Source organism: Mesoplodon mirus, assembly GCF_964341445.2.
Source record: "Mesoplodon mirus genome assembly, chromosome: 13".
NCBI lineage: Eukaryota > Metazoa > Chordata > Mammalia > Artiodactyla > Ziphiidae > Mesoplodon > Mesoplodon mirus.
This window is the reverse complement of record NC_138989.1, coordinates 33,174,488-33,187,716: the sequence shown is the minus strand read 5'-3', so window position 1 is coordinate 33,187,716 and position 13,229 is coordinate 33,174,488.

The window sequence follows — 13,229 nt, the reverse complement described above, 5'->3', positions numbered from 1 at the left end:
TCGTGCCGCGTCCGGCTGGTCCTTGGCATCTTGCTGGGTGTATGGTTTACCTGGGTGGGAGTGACCGCGGACGTCCTGAGGCCTGCAGTCCCCTCATTCTCCTGGTGTGCGCGAGTAGAATGTGAGTCTCTCCTGGGGTTTTCCAGAGAGAAAACCATGGAATGCAGGAAGGATGTAACCACATAATGGTTTGATGGAGATTCTCGATTCTGCGCTGTTATTTGTTTTCCTCTCCTCTTCTCTCCCCTCAACATACCCCGATTGATACTGACTTGAGTTGAGTGGAAAAAGAGAGCAGGGCCCAGTGGTGGTTAGAATGTTTTCACTAGTGAAGAGTGTTTTCCCCAGAATTTCACTGGTTTGGTTTCATCACTGAAGGCAAAGAAGCAGTAGCTTTAGCTGCTGTCCTCTCCGGGACCACTTCCGGTAGGTTTCTTGTAAAGATCTGGTGGACCGTCGCTCGGAGAATGCTGGAGAAAATAAGCTTCGCGTATCCCCAAATTAGTTACCAATGGCTGCGTAGCATACCAGCCAGACCTTAGTGACACAAAAGAGCCAGTTTTTCTTTCTCACCATGCTGTGGGGTGGTAGGGACTCATCTGCTGACCTCGTGGGTACAGCTGGGACAGATGGGTCTTTCTATCTACTTGATCTTTCATCTTGGGCTTCTTCCTGGCATGATGGTCTCAGGGCAGCATCCTGAGATGACCTGGCAGATGGTCGCAGGGAGCACAGGAAGAAGCTAAAAGGCATCTTGGGACTTCAGCTCTGGAATGTGAGCATCACTTCCACTGTCTTCAGTTGGTCCAGGCCAGCCACAGCGGGAAGCACTCCATCTCTTGATGGAAGAAGTGGCAAAACATCTGGGGCCATATTTAATATATCACAGGATTTCTAGTTCTAGGCACTAATCAACATTTTGAGTCAATTAATTCTTTGTTCAGTGGGCGTGGGGAGCAGGGGAGAGAGGACTCTCCTGTGCATTACAGGATGTTTAGCAGTATCCCTGACCTCTACCCACTAGATGCCAGTAGCATCCCCACACCCCAGTTGTGACAACCAGAAATATCCCCAGACATTGCCAAATGTCCCCGGAAGGAGACAAAATCTCCCCCCAGTAGAGAACCACTGATCTGTTCCAGGTGTTGATTTCTTTTTCTAAGATGGATTCTCTATTTCTTGGTATCAGTACCTACTTTGTCAGAACAGCACTGACTCAGATCTGCCTGTATACATTAATAGCCCCATCGAGACTAACTCACTTGGCCAGAACAAGAAGTTACCAGCAGAGGTACGCCCCTCTGCTGAGCAGTATGAAACGTATCATCACATTTGGACACTTGTAAGCATTAGGAAGCAATCAGCTTTTCTTTTCTTTCCTCCCTTCCTGCCTTCCTTTTTTCTGTTTCCCACAATCAACATCCACTGATTTTGTTGGGCCCTATGGGGCCACGACAGGCTGGTGGAGGCCTCTTCAAATGAGAAGGGAAAAGATTTTCAGTGTGTGGATGGGAGTGGAAGAAGCATTTTACAATTTGCTAGGATTTGAGTTCATTTTTGTTCACATAATAGAAAGATTTACCAGCTGTTACATTCCTAGGTCACACAGTTTGGGAGTAATATTTGTAGAATGGTACTTTTTATGGCAGCTCTTTATTATTTCAACAATTATTTATTCCCAAGCAATGATTAATTTTCAGCTTTTTCTTCATTGTTCCCTTCCCCCAAATATCAGAGATGCAGTAATCATTACCAAATAACAGGCAATCTTAATATCTCCAAATATCTTAATATCTCTTAATATCATCCAAATGCTGGATGCATTTCTGGTTTGAAAATGGCATATACGCCCCTGCTTTAACAACCCAGCTTTTTTTCCAGCTCGGTGGGGCTGTTTGTGCTGATGCTAATGTCACCTGAGAGGTGTTGCTGACACCATTATTTCTTGAAAGAGACTGAAGGACCCAGCATTTTTATGTTCAGAAAGCATCCCATTTTGTCATCTTGGTTCTTTGATGTTGCCAGGCATTACTGAACTGTGAGAAGCTGAGAGGAAATTCATATTCCACAGAAAATATACTTTGCTCAGTAAAGAAGGAACATAATATTGGGGTAGAACTTTCTGCTTACGGAACTGGACATGCAGAGCGGCCAATGGTGAAAACCACCAGGAAGATGCCCTCAAGATACACGTCCCACGGCAAAGCCCTGGCACCGCTTGCCTTATAAGTAAAGGGCTCCCCAAATTTCTTTGTTGTTGAAAAAGAAGCTGATTTGGGGAACTGGAGCCAGTTTGCTCGAGTTAGGTGACGCCGCTAACACAGCTACAGCGCTGCCTTCACAGCCCTGATGAATTGCTGCCAGATTGTAATTGGAACCTACACATGAAAAAGACTCTTTTTGAGGTCTATAAATAGTCACAACACAGCGGAAATGTAGCAGCTATAGAAATAGTTACAGCAAATAAGAACTTCCTTTAGGAAGCTGCAAACTCTTTTTCCTTTTTTTCTCTCTTCTCTTCACCCCCGTCAACTCTTCGTGCCAGTTCATATACCTGCTTCCTTGTCCCTGGAATGATCCCCTAATCTACGTTTGCAGTACTGTCCATACAATATCTGCTCACTTCTGTTGCTCTCCAAAACTGGGCCAAGTTTCTCCAAAACTTGGTTTTCAAAGGCTCTGGTGTATATAATTTAAATTTTCATTTTCATTAATGTATTGGTTTAGGTCCTTAAGCTCTAGGGTCCAGAGAGCTATTGAAATCACCTGATAGGTGTTTGTTATTGTACCTCCTCAGGGGTTGTTTACTGTACCCAGGTGTCATTCACCCCAGCTGTAAGCCTTCTAAATCAAGGGTCACGTTAGATCTTTGAGATAGATGCCTACTGTTTAAGGGGTTAAGACTTGCTTCTCAAGAGCCACAGGCCTCTTCTAATACTTGGAGAACCCAAGGGCCCCGCACCAAGGAGACTATGTTGACCAAAAATAGTTTAACACTGAAAGATCTCCAGGCAGAATTGGGCCCTCATCTTTAAACAAAGCATGGGCTTCACTTTTGAGTTCCTTGTTTTTCAAATGGTTAAACAGTCTTGCCTTTGGCCAGTTGTGCCCATTTCACCAGGACCAGCATGTTAGGGGGCTCAGTATTTTCAGTCATATGAGACGTGATTGTATCATGTTAGGCAGGAGCATGGTTTTCTTAAGTCTTTATCTGGAAGTTAAATATGGTCAAAGGGGCGCGTGTCAGATGGCAAGTCAAGGACAGACGGACTCTGGTGTTTTTTCACCTGTGTCAACTAGGTTAAGTTGGATCTTTTTTTCCAGAATATACTGCCCCGTATAATTCTGAGTTAGGAATTGGCCAAAAGACCAATTTGCAGAAGGAGGAAGCAAAGCAGCTGCCATTATCCTGGGAAGGTGAGATGATATTACATCAGATGCAGAGGTGCTGGGGGTCCAGCTTGCCTTTGCTCTCCTCCACCCCACGCCCAGCTCTTGCTGACTGGTGACTGGGAGGGAACAGCGGCAGCTCCAGGCCCACCCCCAGACACTTGGTGCTGGACCCCGTGGGTGTTGGTACACAGGAACCCTGGGTAGTTCAAAATGATGTGCCAAACCAGCTGAAGGAATTTTGAGGCGTGAGTGGGAGAAGAGTGCTCATTTCAGGAAACCCAGACGATTGCTGATGACTATAACACCGGTCATAATAGCTGGCATGTATTGATCACCAACTATGTGCCAGACACAGGGCCTTATATACCATATATCATTTATTCCTCGCAAAAACCTTCTGAGGGAGGTACAGTTGTCATCATCCTATTTTGCACGTGAGAAAATTTCGGGGGTTAGGTCAGAGCTGAAAACGCTTGTTCTTAACAACTATGGTATATATATAGATATATATATGTCACCTCTCCACTTGTCACACATTAAAATTATTTGTTTATGTATACATATCAGTGTCTGCCACTAGAGTATGATAGTCCAAGGTCAAGAAGTGCATCCTTTTCATATTTTCACTGTTAAACACATGGTCTGAAAACTAGAAGGTTTATGATGAACATTTGCTGAATAAATGGACACATAAAAGGGACGGTGGTGGGCGATGTGATCGGCCTCGGTACCACAGGTCAAGAAAAATTGGCAGTGACCCTTGCCATGGACTGCTGTTCACATTGTCAGGATGTGAGCCTAGCTGCATAAAAGAATTCAGAAAGAATACAGAGTGGGCTTATGCTATTGATGGGCATAGTAATGATAGAAAGAAATGTTTATTATCTAACTTGCCTCACATTTTGGACAAGGGGAGAGGGGCAGCCGGGGAGGCCATTCACTTTATAGAAAAAGCCTAGAATATCTTGAAACATGGCAGTGATTTTTACTTTAGGGAGCATGGACATCTACTCAACAGTAGGGGGAGCAAGATGCAGAAAAATCTAAAATTGTAGCTCACTAAACAAAAAATGGGAAGCTCTCTGAGTCACCTAGGGATAAAAGCATGAGAAAGTGATTTTACAGAAAGCAGTCTGAAAATGGGGTGTTGATAAATTTTAAAGACTGACTCTTCTGTTGAAAATGGTTTTGGAATTGCTCACCAGGACAATTCTAGCACAAAATGGTTCGGGGAAGATTTCACAAGGGTCAACGTAGGTGTTCAGTAAGGATAAAGCAGGATAGATTGTTTTTAACCTAAATCGAGTGATTCATCCTTTGACAGTGGTAAAATTCCCACCATGTTTATGCCAATTAGACCCAGCCTTGAGCCCTTTATTGCGGTCTATGGAAAACCAGAACTGAAGTGAAAATTAATGGTGCTATTTAAATGAACTACCCTAGGCATAAAATAGCATGATAAGATAAAATTTGCATTGCTATTGCTGTGTTTTGCTTAGCATTATATTCTACCTTGAAATTCGAGAACTTCATAGACTGGTTCTAGGAAGACTAAACCAGAGAAAAGCACGTTCACATCCAGTGTGTGAACTCCACCAATGATTGTTTATGGTGTGACACTTTGAGTTCTTCAAACACTCTCCCTAGCAAATCTTCCCTTGAAAATGCCCCCCAACTGGCATTGGAACAAACATAAGCTCTTTCAAAATTATTTTGACCATCTCTGAATTTCCTAATTAGAGTCTAAGGAAAAAAAAAATCCTGTCTATTTAAAAGGAGCAGCTTAGTTGCATAATGAATTATTCCTATTTTCTTTTATTTTAATTTAATTATGCAAATTTGGTATGAAATCAATTCCAGTGCCTATAAAATTGACATTTGTTTGTTTTGTTTTACTTTCAGGGCTTCTTTCTAGTTTCATTAAGTCCACTTGGCAAAGCCTAGAGCTTCTAAAACATTCAGGCCTTCACTTATGCTCATAATATTGACTATAAAGTGCATAATGAAAATACAGGCTACTTGATAGGAAAATCAAAATATAATATCCAGGGCTTCCCTGGTGGCACAGTGGTTGAGAGTCCGCCTGCCGATGCAGGGGACACGGGTTCGTGCCCCGGTCCGGGAAGATCCCACATACCGCGGAGCAGCTGGGCCCGTGAGCCATGGCTGCTGGGCCTGCGCGTCTGGAGCCTGTGGTCCACAACAGGAGAGGCTACAACAGTGAGAGGCCCGCATACCGCAAAAAAAAAAAAAAAAAAAAAAAAAAAAATATATATATATATATATATATATATATATAAAATATCCAAAGTGGCCATGAAGTCTTACATATCTACTTTGCTACTATAAATATGAGCACCTTTTCTCCTAAGTCTGGGCTATGACAGGATTCCATGATGTAGAAATTAAGTTTTGGTATTTGGTGATTTTCTTAAGGTTGCAGTCTGTGTCATAAGAACTATTATCTGCCTGAATCTAGGTTTTCCTACTACGCTGCTTTTGTTCATAGACCTCAAGATAACGCAGTAAGTTGCAAAAGTGACCTTGCTCCATGTTGCACTGGGACCACTGGTGCACACGTGAATACCTCTGAGATCTCCATTCCTCTGTCACTTCTGCAACTCAGAGTCCTAGGAATCTTCCCACTTGATATTTTTATCATCAGTCCTAATGTTCATTTCAACAGACTGATTCCTGAATCTATTGATAACAATTCCAGGCCAAGATCCGGACATCAATCTCAGGCACTCGTATCAGTTTCAGGACATTATTAAAAATGCCCCAGATTTTAAGAGGTCCTCTGGCTTATCTTCTCAACCATCTTCCCTTCTTCTGCCTTAAAGACTGCATGGAATACTTATAAGTCAAAAGATACAATGGCTGGATTATTTATTCTGAGACCCTGTTTAATATTTTATCACTGTCTTTCTTCAGTGAATTAAGTGTGCTAAACAATACTGGGCAAGAGAGAAAGCATTTAAGTACAGATCTGTATTGCTGTTGAAGTTGTTCTTCCTAACGTGGGCAAATGTAATCAGAGTTGAGTGAAACAGGACTGTGACACTTCTAGGACCTCATCATTTTCAGGGGATAGAAACGTCTTTGCATTCAACCACCAGCTCCAGGGCTTAGAATCCAAAACAGCCTTTTAGAATTGGAACTTACAGTTGCTTTCCAAATGACTGTGGGAGCGTGGCTAAATAATTATACCTCTCAACCATTGTGTAAACCAGTTTAATTAACATTTTTCAGGCATGTCACAGTTATACAATCACCAAATAATTTTCTAAAATTATGCTGCATTAGAAATCGCCACACATCAACTTGGATTATTTTTACTCATGGCTTTAATCATGCCTGAAAGAAGTTTCTTCTTTTCATACCATTTTATTTACTTTTTTTTTTTTTTTACTATTATTTGGTACTTCCATTGAAGATGATTCGTTCTTACAGACTAGCCAGATGCTCTGTTCACTTTGTGTTATGTTTAATTGCCATCGACTTAATCAAAGATGGCAGTTTTTTTCAAGCAGTTATAGCATTATTAAATTTCTTTTTCATTTGCTTTATAAATAAAAAAAATTTTGGAAAGCATCCATCCCTAAATCTCGACTTAGAATATATCATAAAAATAAAAGAAAGTTTTTAGGGTCCAATGTCCGCGGGATGAAGAAAGGAGGACATTGCAAACATGCATTTTAATTGTGTTTTGGTAGCACATGTATCAAGAAGATATCATTCAATTTACTCTCTGAGAAGATATAAAAAACTGGGCACAAATAATTATTATTAGTAAAGTACTCAGATTACTCTTTGGGCTCCTCTAAGCCTATTACGATTATTATTATTATATAAATAATTATTATGACTGTTATTATAAATGCTTTCATTTTTTTTCTAAAATAGTAATCCCAGGCAAGACTAATAAATCAAGAAATGTTCCGAGGCATAAAGCTGAAATGAAATTAGGAATACAAATGGAAGAAATTGTACAACCGAATGTGCAAGCACCGAAGTAATATTTTGTGCTCCAAACACATTGAGATGTGTGCTTATATAAGCAGAAGGATTAGCATTTAGGTCACCAAATTAGTCTTTTGAATTTTCTTGCTCTATCAAGAATTCTGTTTTCTTCCTGACATCTTTTACCATGCCGAATTAACTGTAGCACTTTAGCTACCAGTATTTCCACATTTTAAATCTCTTACCGATAAATGTATCTCTATGAAAGATTTATTTGGTGGCTCGGATAATGACACTGCAGTTGATAATATATCTATTGATCTTGATCTGTAATAGAAAGTGCTTTTGCAAAGTTCTCACTTTGATGGATTAGAAAAAAGAATGAACACACTTTATATTTTTGCCTTAACTGTTTACGCACTAAAAAGATTTTGAAGAAATCAGAATGTGCAAAATTCAAAGGAAGAGAATAATACTTTTTTTTTACTTTATTAGAATATTTGTATTGAAAAAAGTAGATTTTCTCTCTATCTTTTAGTTTGCAGCTTTATGTGTAAATGAAGTATTAGGCTGCATTTATACAGTGCCAAACCATTATTCTGGCTGAATCTGGTTTCAGTGACTATCCCCAAATGACTGGCTACTTAGAAATTTAAAAGCATAGTCTTGGTGCTAGTCCATAAAGAATACCTAGACTTATCTCGTTCTTATTTGCATCCGGGACAACTAGGCCTTAGATAATCTTTCCTTTTGCTATAAACATTGATGTGAAAAAAAATAGGAATGGGATGCTTTATTAATAAAGATAAATTATTTTTGCTCTGACATAAATGATGTTGCAAATTAATGTACAAATGCATTCATTTATCACGTCTAGATTCTGGAAAAATGCCCTGCAGCCTTGATAAAAGAGCCCCGAGTTCATGCTGTTTCCAATCCTCACAGCATGTGGATCAACGCATTGTCCACCATGCTGGAAGCACATGCACGGCACTGCCACGTGGCTGATTGCCCATGCAGTCTTATCCCCTTTATACCACACAGAGAGAAATGATTTCCAGAACTTGAACATTTAAACTAAATGGTTATTTTAAAGCAATATATGATTCAGCAAAAGTAATTCTTGCTCATAAAGACAGCTTAGGTCCAATGAGAATATGGTGAGTTCCCATGTACTGATACTTCACAACTAAAAAGTCCTGCCTGTCAAGGTCAGTTATAAATGGGGCATAATTAAACGTCTAATAAATATCTAATGGTAGAGAATATATATTTTAAGTACTTTAATGCCCAAATTACTTTAATCTTTTTTTTTTTTTTTTTTGCGGTATGCGGGCCTCTCACTGTTGTGGCCTCTCCCGTTGCGGAGCACAGGCTCCGGATGCGCAGGCTCAGCGGCCATGGCTCACGGGCCCAGCCGCTCCGCGGCACATGTGATCCTCCCGGACCGGGGCACGAACCCGTATCCCCTGCATCGGCAGGCGGACTCCCAACCACTGCGCCACCAGGGAGGCCCTACTTTAATCTTGATTCCAAAAATGCTTCTACTAGTTATAAAAGGAGATACTTATCTATCTATCTGTCCATAGATAGTTTTGTTGTTTTTCATTTTTTTTTGAAACAAACACCTCGCTCTGTCTGCAATTGTGGGGAGTCTCGGAAAGAGACACATTGTGTTATGACAGTATAGCTTGTTAAATTGTGTTTTCCCTCCATGCAGTTGCTCAGGCTGGTCCCACTGTTTGACACACCTTTCCCACCTTCTTGCACCCAGCTGACACATTTTCTTCGTTTCTCAAGATTCAGCTGTAGGGTCCACATGATAACTCTCGTAATTCTTACATTGTATTGAAATGATTGGTTATGTGCCTGTATCAACAGTACTACTGCAAACCCCGTGGTCTGGAACTGTGTCTGCGTCATAGCTTCACTCCTCACACCTAGCACCATGGTGCCTGCCTGCTTCCTGACCCTCAGTTAAAAATCTGAACTGATCCGAAAATGAATTAGGTATTTTACCCAAAGAGCAGCAGCTTCAGCTAAAGCTGTTTATTCCTTCAGGTGAAATTATTTTCTTTTAAGTTATAAGCTATATAAAATGGAGTAAGGCAATTACCACATAACACAAAGGAATGGCCAAAGTCCTGCATTGAGACAAAGTAGTTTTTTGCCCTGTCTTGCTTTGATGGACCTAATACACCAGTTATAATAACTTGTGTACTTTCTCCCTTTGAAAGTATAGACATAGTTTAAAGATAGTTGAGTTTCTCAACAGGAAAGCAATTTGTAAATATGCAGATAAGTTTCTCTTCTTCATTGTTAAACATTATTAGACGTTTGGCAATCCCTAGTATCAAGCAGATTAGTGTCAGTGATACAATGCTACGTTGAATTTCTTAAATATTGGAAAATATACTCCACCATACATTTGCTGAAATAATATTTTCTAAGGAATAAAAGTTACCATAATGTTTCATTGTGAAACAATCCTTGGCATACAGATAATCTGCAAACAAGGGTAACCAAGTGCTCATGTGTGAAACAAAAAGTTTTCCTAGCCTAACTTTTTGTTTTTTGTCTTTTTTGCACGATGCTGGCTCTCCCACATCTGGATCTGCCCCCTTGTTTCCTCTCTTGTGATTGACAGTCAGCCTTCTCGCCCTTAGCAGGCCTCAGGCACAGCGTGGGATGAGGAGCGCAGGTAAAGCAGCACCGGTGCTGAGTCAGGCACAAGCTTTACGATACTCTAGGTGAATCTGCTTAACTTTTTTTAGTCTTTTGACGGCAATATTATGAGCAGAAAAAAACCTGTTATTTTAGTAATGGTTCAGCCAAACATCCCGTTTGCCATACAGGGCCAGTTTAAACTTGAATAAATATATTTGAGATGCTAGAAACCTGAAAGGACCCTGGCTCAGGGATGCAGCCTAAAGTCCCAGGATGGGGCCGTTTATAACTCCTGCTGTGGTTCGTGCCTAGAGGGACCCACCACCTGACCTAGGGCTTTTCTGCCATCAGAGAGAAATAGACAGCACACACAAAAGAAGTTGCTCCCCGGGTGTTTGGAGGTGGCAGGTAGCTGTTTGACTAAAGTTGTTAGTGCAGATGGACTCCCCAATTTGTGGTGACTTTAAATCACATATAATTTTCATATCCACTTAAAGAAAGTCATTCCTTTTGAAGAAAAGACCTAGGAGATGATTTCCCTAGAGAGAGACAGGAAAAAGAAGTGCCTCAGAATCCTTTTCAGAGTCTGTCATTCAAAAGTGAATTTTGGGGCTTCCCTGGTGGCGCAGTGGTTGAGAGTCCGCCTGCCGATGAAGGGGACACGGGTTCGTGCCCCGGTCCGGGAAGATCCCACATGCCGCGGAGCGGCTGGGCCCGTGAGCCATGGCCGCTGAGCCTGCGCATCTGGAGCCTGTGCCCCGCAACGGGAGAGGCCACAACAGTGAGAGGCCCGCGTACCGCAAAAAAAAAAAAAGTGAATTTTAAATTTACTTATTTATTTTGGATTTTTAGTCCAAAATAAATAAGTAAACAAACAAACAGTCTGGGTCTATAGAAAACAAATTCCACAAAGATCAGTCCTATTCTTCATGTGACTATAAAATGTGTGTGTGTGTATATATATGTGTGTGTGTGTGTATATAATATCTTGGCAAAAATAGTATTCTGATCAAAATACAAATTCATATACTTTGTTCTAATTTAATGTTCTTGGCAGGGTTTTCCTTTTCTCCAGTCCTCTAACTCAAAAAAAAATTTTCAAAACTGCAGAAAAACTAGCATAGAAAAAACGTTTGTCAAGATAATTTTTAAAATCCAAACACATCTGCTCATCACTTTAAGTCTTCATCCAGCCTCTCTCCCAGCCCACTCCCCTCACAGAAAGGGGTTGGGACCACGGGGGCGCAGGGAGAGGGGGGATAGCCTGGGCTTTCTGATGTGACCAGCCTCCGTAATCATGTCCAGAAACAGCCAAGTTACGTGGTTTGCGTATTCACTGCTTGTTATATAACATTCTGATGCCAGGACCATGAAGAGCACACATCCAGCGCTCGTTCATTCCATGGTCTACTGGGGGCATTGCAGAGGCCTCAGTCCTCACTTTTTAAGTTCTCTTCTTTCTAATATGCCTGAATTATAGAGACTTTTCAGTACAGTCAGTTATTGGTTGTCCCTAACAACTGAGCAGTAAATTTAACCTACTAGTTACTTTTCTCTATTTTGCCTTTAATAATAGTAGTTAACATTTACTGAAGGTTTATTTGTGCCAGGAGTTGTTCTGAGTTCTTTAAGTATATTAGTTGATGTACTTTAATTAAATAATTAATTCTGTGCGTTAGATGCTCTTTATTACCTCCATTTAACCCCGGTGCAGTGTTCTAATCCCCACCCCCCAAGTCAGGCTTCCAGCCACCATGCTATGTTGCCTTACTCTTTAGATTTCAAACCTAACATTATTCTGTTAATAAATAGCTGTTTAGCCATTGATTCTATTTTAACTAAAACTTTAAAAGCTTTTAAAAACACTTTCTACGTGCCAAGGTCGTTGTAAGCACTCTACACAGGTGTGAATTCATTTGATCTTTGCACTAGTCCTATAAGGGTAGGTACCATTATTAATCCCATTGTATGAGGAAGGAAATGGAGACAAAGAGACATTGAGTAGCTTGCCTATGGTCCCCCAGCTAGTATGATAGAAATTCAGGGTGTGGAGGCAGTGCATATGCCAATTGTTGCAATTCTTTTAACGTTCTAGTCCTGCCCCTGCTGTTTGCCTTCGAACAAATTATTTCATCTTTCTGATTCTTAGCAACCTCATTTATGAAGGAGGGGGGCTGATTCCGTGATCTTTTAAGATCTCCTCAACAAACCCTGCAAAGTCGCACTGAAAAGCCTTGATTATGCCAGTCTGAAGACTTAAGTGCAAACTCCAGCTTTTAAATGGCTGTGCATTCTGATTCCTCCGGATATCTCCAAGAATGGTTTCTGGAAAGGGATCAAGCAGGATGCTAAAAATGTAGAAAATATTTCGATGGTCTCCAGAAATGCCAGCTTCAGCTCAGCATGTGCCAGTGGGTACAGATAATCTTCAACACTCGGTGTAAATCCTGGCTCCACCATCCACCAGCTGTGTAAGCTGGGCGAGTACTCCATCATTTTGAGCTCAGTGTCTTTCTCTGTAAAGTGGGGATAATAATAATCCTACCTCGATAGAGCTGAGTGAGGATTGAGTGAGGAGTCACCGAGATCACATGTCCAGAGCGGGCAGAAGAGAACTTGGCCCACAGAAAGTAGTAAGTAAACATTTAACATTATTATTGCAGAAGATCTCTGCTCCTATGAAAGGGAAGGATTGCGAATCACTATGGTCATAACTACAGAGGATTCCTTTCTGAGGTCTGATGGCAGCCCAGCTCTTCCCAAGATTTGGAAAATTGGGCTCATTCTTTATCTCCAGGTTAAAAAAAAAAATCCAGTTAAATTGCTTAATGGTTAGGATAGATGTGACTTGATACTGAGCTAAATTAATTTGCTGAAGTTACTTAATTTCAGAGGGCCTGTGTCCAGATCAATATGAGCTAGAAGTTTTCATTTAATCTGATTAATATAACAAGGCAATCAGCGTTGTTAAGCCTAGTCAATTGGTTGGACTGAATTTTCTAAAGTTTGTAAGATATAAATATTCTGCCTGCCCCTTAGTTAAACTAAGAGGAAGTGGCTTAATTATTTGCTAAACGTTTTATAATATATTTTCTGAGGACTGGAAACAGCATTTTAGAGGACTAGAACCTATTTTCCCATTTAGACAACTCATCAAACTCTCTCAGTATATAAATTACCCAGTATGCAAGGTAATGGAGAAGAAA